The sequence below is a fragment of the Sciurus vulgaris genome (assembly GCF_902686455.1).
Source record: "Sciurus vulgaris genome assembly, chromosome: 2".
Lineage (NCBI taxonomy): Eukaryota > Metazoa > Chordata > Mammalia > Rodentia > Sciuridae > Sciurus > Sciurus vulgaris.
The window spans coordinates 177,285,836-177,295,378 of record NC_136462.1 but is presented as its reverse complement, the minus strand read 5'-3'; the positions used below and the strand labels follow the sequence as shown (position 1 = coordinate 177,295,378).

The window sequence follows — 9,543 nt, the reverse complement described above, 5'->3', positions numbered from 1 at the left end:
TTTTATAATTATAAATAGAACTACATGCATTTGTGTACAATTTTTGTGTGAATATAAGTTTTGATTTCCCTAGGAGTGTGAGTGCTGGGTTAGGTGGTATATTTGACTTTCTAATATATTACCAAGTTATTTTCCATAGTGGACGTAGGATTTTTCATTCCCACTAGTGATGAATGAGAGTTCTAATTTACTTGATATTTTCAGATAATCGTAGATTCACATACAATTGTAAGAAATACAGAGACTGTAACCATCATCACAATGAGGAGGAAACAGTTTCTCCCAACGGGAACAGCTTTAGTGTAATATCACAAACAGGAATTTGACATTGCTATAGTCCACCAACCTTATTCAGATCTTGCCAGTTTTCCATGTACTCATTTGTGTGTGTATTTAGTTCCATGCAATGTTTTCATGTGTGTAGCTTTGTATGAACACCACTGTAGTAAAGAAGGAGAATAATCCTATCCCGAGGATCGTTTGTGCTGCCTTTTATTTGCCAGTTATCTCCCTCCCTGCTCTTCCCCTTAGCCACTGGCTACCACTAAGCTGTTCTTCATTGCTATAATTTTGTCAGTAGTACAATTGACTTTCCTGGGTTAACTTAAAATCCAGAGACTTTGTTGAGCTCACAAATTAGTTCTAGGTGGTTTTGTTTGTTTTTGTGTAGCCTTTCATATTTTCTACACAGACAACCATTTTATCTACTAAAAGGAACAGTTTTACTTCTTCCTTTGCATTCTGTATGTCTTTTCTTTTTCTTACCCTGTAGCACTGGCTAGAACACCTAACACGAGGTTGAACAGGAACAGTGAGACTAGGTATCTTTGTATCGTTCCAAGTCTTAGAAGATAAGTGTTAATTATTTCACTACAAAATATGATGTTAACTATATTTGGGAGTATAGTTTGTCATTTGTGTTTTTAGTGGAGAGTAATTTGTATCGATCAGATTGGGGATTGTATTAATCTGCTTTCTATTGCTGCAACAATGATACTGGGTACTTAAAAAAGAAAAGGGGGTGTATTTAACTCACAACTTTAGAGGGTGGAGGTCAAAAATTAGGCAGTCGCATGTGCTCCACCTCTGGCTAGGGCCTCCTGGGCTGCATCACAACATGGAGGATGGCATCATGGCTGGCATATGTGCCAGAAAGAGGGCTCATGTGGTCATCAGGAAGCAAGGGCAATCCAGGGTCCAAGCTTGCTCTTTTTAGAACAGTTTCTACTTGCAGGAACTAGTCAAGGTCTATGCTCACAATAACTTAACCTCTATCCACCTTTTAAAAGTTCTGTCACCTCAGTACTGCCAGGCTGAGCTGACCTTCCAGCACATGAACCTTTGGACAGCATCTAAATCATAACAAGGATATTCCTTTCTGTTCCTAGTTTGCTGAGAGATTTTATTATGAATGGATACTGAATTTTATTAAATGCTTTTCTCATTAATTGATTGGATCATGAGGTATTTCCTTTTCGGACTGTTAAAATGGTAGTATATACTGATGGACTTTTTTAACCCATCTTGCATTTCTGGAATAAACTCTGCTGGTCATTGTGCAGTATTCCTTTCTTGTATGCTGTATTGGATTTGCTAATATACTCTCAACAGCTTTATTTAGATATAATTCACATACCATAAAATCAACTCTTTTAAAGTATTCAATTCTGTGGTTTTTAGTATAGTCACAGTGTTATGCAACTATAATCATTATCTAATTTTAAAACACTTTCATCAGCCCAATTTGAGACCGCATACTCATTAGCAATGACTACCAGATCCCTTCTTTACCCTCCACAGCCCGTGGCGACACTAATCCACTCTCTGTCTAATAATTTGGCCATTTCATACACTTACATAAATGGAATCATACAATATTAACATTTATGCTTTTGTGTCTGGCTCCTTTCATTTTCAAGGTTTATCCATATTGTAGGACTTAACTTTATTTCTTTTTGTGCCCAAATAATATTCCATCATATGGGTATAGCACATTGTTTATCCAGTCATCAGTTGATGGACATGTGGGTTGTTTCCACTTTTGATTATTATGAATAATGCTGCTATGGACGTTAGTGCATAAGTTTTTGTGTATGTGTATTTTAATTTTTCTTGAGTATATACATAGTAGAATAATTGCTGTGCTACACAGTAAATTTATGTTTGAATTTTTGAGGAACTATCAAATTGTTTTCTAAAGAGCTACACCATTTTACACACCTACCAGCAATGTATGAGAATTCCAATTTCCCTATGTCCTCGTCAAGACTTGTTATTGTCCCTCTTCTATCATGGCCACAGTAGTGAGTGTGAAGTGGTATTTTATGATTTTGATTTGCATTTCTATAGTGATGACGAACATCTTTTTATGTGGGATTGGATAATATTTTGTTGAGGGTTTTTGTTCATAAGACATAATGGTTTATATTTTTTCTTGTCATCGTTCTCTGGTTTGGGTATCATAAAAATAATTTGGAAAGCATTTCTTCCTATTCTCATTCTCTGCAAAAGACTGAAGATTTGTGTTATTTCTTCTTTCAATGTTTGGTAGAGTTCACACCATAAAACTACCTGGATCTGGAGATTTCTATTTTGGAAGGTTTCAAAATATGAATCGCTTTTTAAAATAGTTGTAAAACGATCAGTTGTCTATTTCGTTTTGGGAGCATTTGGTACTTTGTAGTTTCAAAGAATCATTCTGTTTCATCTACCTTGGTGAGTTTGTGTATGCAGAGTTGTTTCAAGTATTCCTTTATGGGCTGGGGTGGTGGCTCACTGGTAGAGCGCTTGCCTAGCGCATGTGAGGCACTGGGTTCCATCCTCAGCACCACATAAAAATAAATAAAGAAAATTGTGTCCATCTACAACTAAAAAAAAATTCCTTTATTATTCTTTTAATATCTATGAGGTTCATAGTAATAACCCCTCTTTCATTTCAGAGGTGCACTGAGCCACATCCCCAGCCCTTTTTATATTTTATTTACAGATAGGGTCTTGCTAAGTTGCTGAGGCTGGCTCTGAGCTTGAGATCCTCCTCCTCAGGCTCCTGAGCTGCTGGGATGACAGATGTGCCCCGCCACACCCAGCCTTCTTGGTGTTTTGGATTTATCTTCTCGTGTTTTTCTGTTTTTTATTTCATTGATTTCTGCTCCTTTATTTATTACTTTTTTTCCTTTGGCTTGCTCTGGGTTTCTTTTGCTCTTATCTTTCGAGTTTTATGAAGGCAGAAGTATGGATAATTGATTATGCTCTTTCTTCTTTTCTAATGTAAATATGCAATGCTATATATACATTTCCTTCCAAACACTGCTTTAACTGTATCACATATTTTGATATATTGTACTTCTGCTTTTGTTCAGTTAAAAATATTTTCTAATTTCCGTTGAGACTTCCTATTTGTCCTGTGAATTATTTAGAAGGATGTTGTTGAATTTCCAAGAGAGATTTCCTGCTATTTTTCATTAATGAATTTAGTCTAATTCCTTTATGTTCAGAGAACATACTTTAAACGATTTTGATTCTTTTAACTTTGTTCAGGGTTGTTTTATGTATGAATTTATGATCTGTCTGGGTGAATGTTCCATGAGTACTTAAAAAGAATATAGTCTTGATTTTTAGGTGAGCATCAATAAATGTCAGCAGGACCTTGTTGTTAAGTGTTGTTCAGTTCTCATCTTGCTTATTTTCTATTCGTTCTGCCGATTCCTGAGGAAAGGAGTATTTGTGTCTCCAGCGATGGCTGTGGGTCCGTTCATTTCTCCTTTCGGCCTCCCAACAGGGCAGATGCTTACCCAGCTCAGTCTTACGCCGTGTCACACAGACATTCACAATTATTGTTGTAAATGGATTATCGCATGTACAATTTTTATATCTTCTTGATTAACTGATCTTTTTATTTATTGTGTAATGATTATCCCTGGTAATTTTTTTGCCTTGAAGTCTAGTTTTCTTACAGTAATGGCATTTCTAGTATTAAGAGCCATTCCTCCTTTTCCTTGATTAGGTTTACATGGTACATGTATATTTTTTTCAGATTTTACTTTTAATCTGCCTCTGTCATTATGTTTAAAATGAATTTATTGTAAATTACAGTAATAAAGTCATGCTGATCCATTCCGTTGACTCCGTCTTCATTGGTGTGTTTCGGTCACTTACTTCTGGGTTTGCATTCAGGTCAGCCATTTTATGTTTTGTTCACCATTTGTTCCCTTTATTTTCATGCCTGTTTGCCCCGTTTGTGCCTTTTTGAAATGTTTGAACTCTTTTTTTAGAATTCCATTTTAATTTATCTGTTGTGTTTTTACTGCATATTTTGAATAGCTGCTCTAGGGATTACAAATACATCCTTAACGTCTCATACTCAACCTAGGTTTGGTATTTTACCACTTCAAGTGGAGTGTAGAAACCTTACACCATAGAGGTTTCTTTTATACAGTATTTGCCTTATTATATAGCTTAAAGACACTAAAAGCCCATTAAACAACGATACAACCATTGCTTTCAACAATCTCAACTGTCGAACATTTTAAAGAATTCGAGGGGAGAATAGTCTATTAAATTCACTAAGATATTTACCATTTTTTAATACCTTTGCTTCCTTTTTGGCATTCCAAGTTTCCTTTTTGACATGACGTCTTAGTTTTTCTTTATCTGAGAAAGTCTTCATTTCACTTTGGTTCCTGGAGGATGTCTGCCTGGTGTGGAATTCGGGGTGGGGTCTCCTTTCTTTTGAAAGACAGAAAGTCGTTCTGTTTTCCCCTGTCCTCTGGGGTTTCTGATGAGAAATCTGCAATGACTCAAAAGCATGACTCTCCTACAGTTAATGCCTCCGTTTTCTCTGATTGATATAAGAATATATCAAAGAGTATATTCTTAGATTTTAATTTTTAGTAGTAACTGAAAACTATGACATTGTTATCATTTGGCTTATCTTCTTTGGGGTTCCTCAGAAAGTTGGAAAGTGGAGCCTTATTTGCTCTGCTCTGCTCTGCTGCCTGCTTCCCACAGTCATTGTCCCTGCATCTGGAGCCAGAAAAAGATGCAAAACAGCAGGGCTCGTCCTCCCTCAGGAGCACAGCTACTCTGATTGGAGAAGTTTCTTCTCCCTCTGAGTTTTAGGTACCTGTGTATTCCTGCTGCCAAAGGATTACCTGGAGACTGGGGTGTGAGAAACTGGAGAAAAGATGTAAAAAGAAAAGAAAAATGTATTTCCCCCACTTACTCTGAGAATCAGAAGCCTCCTTTCTGATCCTCGTCAGAACCGGGGGATCATTTGTGAGCTTTCTCTGTGATGTTCCCGGTTTTGGTCTGTCTTGAGTCCAGCCTGGGAGAGATCAGAGGAAACAAAAGTGGTAAATTCACCACTAGCTCAGCAGTTCATCAAATTCTTTCCCCATTTGGCCTGCTAGGATTTTCTCCTCAGAATCCTCAAGTAGCTGCCCCTGGTATTCTGTTCAGTTTTGTTGCTGTGTTCAGTGGGAGGAGTACGCTTACCCAGAACTGGAATCAAAATTGCTTTTGAAACTAACAGAAATTTAACTATTTCTCAATTACCTCAAAATTCGTGACTTCTTTGGAATAATTTTATACTTATTGTTTTATACTTACAATCCTCACTCATTGCAATTGATATTATAACTACACACTGAGTCTCTTCTCAGTCACCTGCTGTCTGATGCTCAGGAGAATTCTTTACTAGCAGACACCATTCCAGATGGAAATAATGGGGGTAGAGAAGTCGCCTGTTTTGGAGATGTTCCTAGTGGAGATTTCTGGGAAATGTAGTCTTCTAACTACCAAGCAAAATAAAACATGGGGGAAAGATAAAAAAAATATTTGAATGATGAGCTTGGAAAATTTCTCCTGCTAATCCCAGTGATTACATGGTTTCTTTTGGTTTTATTTCAAGTGTAAAGAAGTCGCTTATATAACTTAGGTGGGTGTTCTGACTGCTAAAAATTTTCATCCACTAACTGGTTAAAACAGCACTAGGCTTTGTGGACAGCGGGCCTCAACATTTCACATGGCTTTTTCAACTACAATTTCTTGTCATGCTCCAATTCCACTGCCATGTTTTTCCACAATGACATGATAATGACCACCTGATGGGGAAATTCAGTGTAACTGAATAGAGGGGGAAATACAGCTAATGCCAAAAATTTACATGCATTTATTGCAAGACAAGACAAAAACAAAAACTGCATTTACTGCTAAGTAGAGCAATAGAAAAAGATTCAGCTTTGAAAAGTAACAGAAAATTTATAAATAATGATTTCTTCATGTACATTATAAATATTAGCTATTTCTCACCAGGCCAATATTGTAGAATCATGAATAAGTCGGTGAAGTTACTTTATAGGTTCTTCTCTTGGAAAAGTCAGCTTGGAGAGGAGAGAGTACCAAGTTCAGCCTTAGCAATAGTAGACAGAGACTTAAAAGACTTCAGAGACTCTACACATCAAGACCTCCATCCAGCATGACATCTAGCCGAGCATTCTCATAGACATCTCGGGGCCTGGAAGAATGCGTGCCTGCTCTCTTGTTCATTCAGTCAATATTTATTGAGCACTTGCTTGGTGTTAGGTACTGTTCTAGGCACTGGGGATATAGCAAGGGAAGAAAATTTCCTTCCCTCATGAAGTGTACATTCTAGTGTAACAACTAGTAAGCGAAGTGAGTGACGGGCAGAGCCACGCTAGGTGAAGTCGGAGGGGTGGGGCAGATGGCAGAGGTGATTCAGAAAAGCACGGGTTGGTTTTGAGCAGAGAATGGCTGATCAAATAGGGCTTGTTCGGAAAGAGGGAGCCCCTCTCCATCGCACCCCACTTCCCACACGTGCAGCAGATGAGGAATCAGGCCCAGGGAGTGAGTTATCTAAAGTTACATGGCTGGAGTGGATGGGCTAGACATGGAAAGTGGAAATCCAGTTTCCTGGACTTTTTCCCAATCCCTTTGTTGGGGAAGACAGAAGAGAAAGACCCCAAATGAACATGTCAGGTCGCGATTGCTTTCCTTTGTACCATAATCATTATTTTAATCTTTCAAAGGAAGACATTTCTGTCCTCAGAAATTTGTTTCTGTTATTATTTTCTTAGTAGTCCAAGTGTTGGTCACGTTAAACACTCAGCCTTGGTCTGGGGAGTGAAGAACATTCCTAAGGGCGTTCAGATCAAATTACTGCTTCACCTGAGCCCACGCGCCAGGGAGTGGGATCGGTGTCATCATCCCAGGTTACAGATGAGAAAGTGGAGGCCCCGCGGGCGAAGGGCCTTGCCCAGGGTCGCGTGCACCACGCCCCACCGCCCGGCTCTGCGGACTCGCGGGCGTGTGCGTGGGAGAGGAGCCCCTCCCGGTGCGCTGGCGTCCCTCCTCCTGGGCCCTCGGGAACCGCAGATCAACTATCTCTTTAAGAAGGAAAGTGAAGACGGGCCGCTTACGCAGCTGCCGGCGAGCCGCCGACTGGCTGGTCCCCTGCATCCACCTCTCCCTCCCTCCCCCTCCCTCCCTCCCGGCAGCCCCAGCCCCGGCCAGCACCCGGCCAGCCGCCTCCTGCAGGGGCTCGGGAGCGCGAGTCGGCGGCCGGGCAGGGCAGCCCACGCCATGGAAGCCGCGGCAGGTGATGACAAGGCCCCCGGGACCTCCGGGCCCACCGCCCAGCCGCGCCCGCCGCACCCCGGAGCGCCAAGTGCCAGGGGTGGGGGCGGCGCGGAGGGCGCGCGCACGGAGCCCGCGGCGGGCAGCCTGCGCCCCGAGCCCTCGGGCCAGGGCGGTCCGGCCGTCCGCGGCCGGGGCTCGGCGGCCCGGGTGTCCCCGCCCGCGCTCACGCGCGCTGTCCGTCTCTCTCCCCCACCGCCGCAGGTTGCTGATCGGGCCAGGCGGCTGCAGCGGCGACTGCAGAGGCGCTGCGCCAAGCCGGGCCGGAGCGGCGCGGGCGGCGGGACTGCGGAGGGCGAGTGGACTCAGGTAAGGAGGCCGCGCCGGGCGGGAGGGCCGCGCTGCTCCGCCGGGGCCCGGACCGCGCGCTGCGGCAGATCCCTCGGGGGCACCAGCGGAGGGGGTCGTCGTGACTCATTCCTCCCTCCCTTCGCTCCCCGGCGTCTTCCTCAGCGCCCCCACCCCAGCCGTGAGATTGACGAGTGCGGCAGGGGGATGCCCAAGGTGGGCGGCACTGGGGGGCCGCGGGGAGCTGCCCGCTCCCAGTTCCCATTTGCCTTCCTCTTCTGGAATGTGGCAACATGCAAGCTTTTCTTTTTTCCTTCCTGGAGGAGGAGCAAAGGGACCTGGGGGCGGGAGAAGGACGGAACCCCCACCTACTCCAAGGTCAAGTGCCCAAGACTGCTTCTTTCCCCTCTTTCCCGCTGAGAAGGCTCAGCGCTCTGCGGTGTCTGGGAAAACTGTCCATGGCCCCTAGAGAGGGCGACCCGAGCCTCAGTCTCCCTTGAGCTTCCGTGGGATGCCTTCTTTCTCCCCCAATCCCAGCAAGGAGCGGGGCGTCGGCAACACCTTCCCGCTGGGAAGCCCCAGATACCCTGCCCCAGCCCTGCAGCCTCAAGGAGAGGCCTGGTCACATGCTGCCTGTTCCCTAGGCCCTCTCTGTCCATCTGGTGGTGTGGGCTGGGCTGGGCTGGAGGAGCTTCCTAGAAAGGAAGGTCTCTGCAGGGGGAGTGGGGTAAGGAAAGTGCTAGAGATTGGGGTTCTAGGCCCCGAACTTGCTAGTTGGCGACAAGTAGCCATCTTAAAATTCTTCAGGCGTGGGTGTCTGTCTGCTCCTCTGTCAGAGGCAGGAGTTGGATTCAGTGGTCTGCAGGGTGTTAGTATACCACTCAGGCTGCTCTCCCTGCGGGACCTCTACGAAAGCAATTTAAATTTAGGTTTGTGAAATAATCGGGATTCCCAGGGTTAAGCTCTCCTAGCTCCTGACTTCTCCAGTGAAACACTGACCTTGCGGCTGGCTCCCTGGTACTGGAAGTGTCAGACAGGCCTGGTGTGATATTCCTGTGCTGTTACTGCCTTTCCCCAAGTTTCGGCTTCCTCATCTGTAATCTGGGAAGAGGGGTACCTGCCGGAAGCTCCTGGAATGGTGCCCGTGCCTGGCACATAGTAGGTTCTCAGCTACTTGGCACCTGGGAGGTGGACTAGGAGAGAGAGGAGGGCTGCCTTCCGTCTTCTGGCCCCCCTCCCCCTCCCCTGCCAGTCTTCTCCACATCCCTGAGGATGGTGTCCCTGCCAGGAGATAATGAATGCTGGCATGTGTTGGGCCACCAGGCCGAGGGCCTCGGCAGCAGTGCAGACATTTCTACTGCAAGTCTGTGACATCATTCCAGCAAATGATGGTCCCACGGAAGCATGTGTAGACCAGTCCTGGGTTTGGAACACCCTGGCATCTTTGGGCAGAGGTTCCAAGGGAACAGAAGCATCTGGTCTTGAATGCTGGTAAGGGGACAGGGACCAAGCCTTCCAGATTTCAGATGAATTCCCTGCTGCTCATTTGCCCTCCCTGGAGTCTCTCCCTGAGACCAGGGAGTCAAGTGTGGGGTGCCCGTG

At 44.4% G+C, this 9,543-nt stretch overlaps 1 protein-coding gene across 8 annotated transcripts in view; it reads left to right on the top strand.

Annotated features, from left to right (window-relative positions):
- The first annotated feature begins 7,340 nt into the window (after positions 1-7,340).
- SNPH (syntaphilin) overlaps positions 7,341-9,543 on the top strand; it is a 46,396-nt gene continuing 44,193 nt past the window's right edge. For 3 of the 8 annotated variants that reach the window (XM_079128240.1, XM_079128239.1, XM_079128238.1), the window contains exons 1-2: positions 7,341-7,615; positions 7,858-7,962. The gene's annotated coding sequence lies outside the window, so the exon portion shown is untranslated. Of the gene's footprint in view, positions 7,616-7,716; positions 7,963-9,543 lie in introns of those variants that run through there. The other 5 variants (XM_079128244.1, XM_079128242.1, XM_079128243.1 and 2 more) reach the window with 4 other exon arrangements.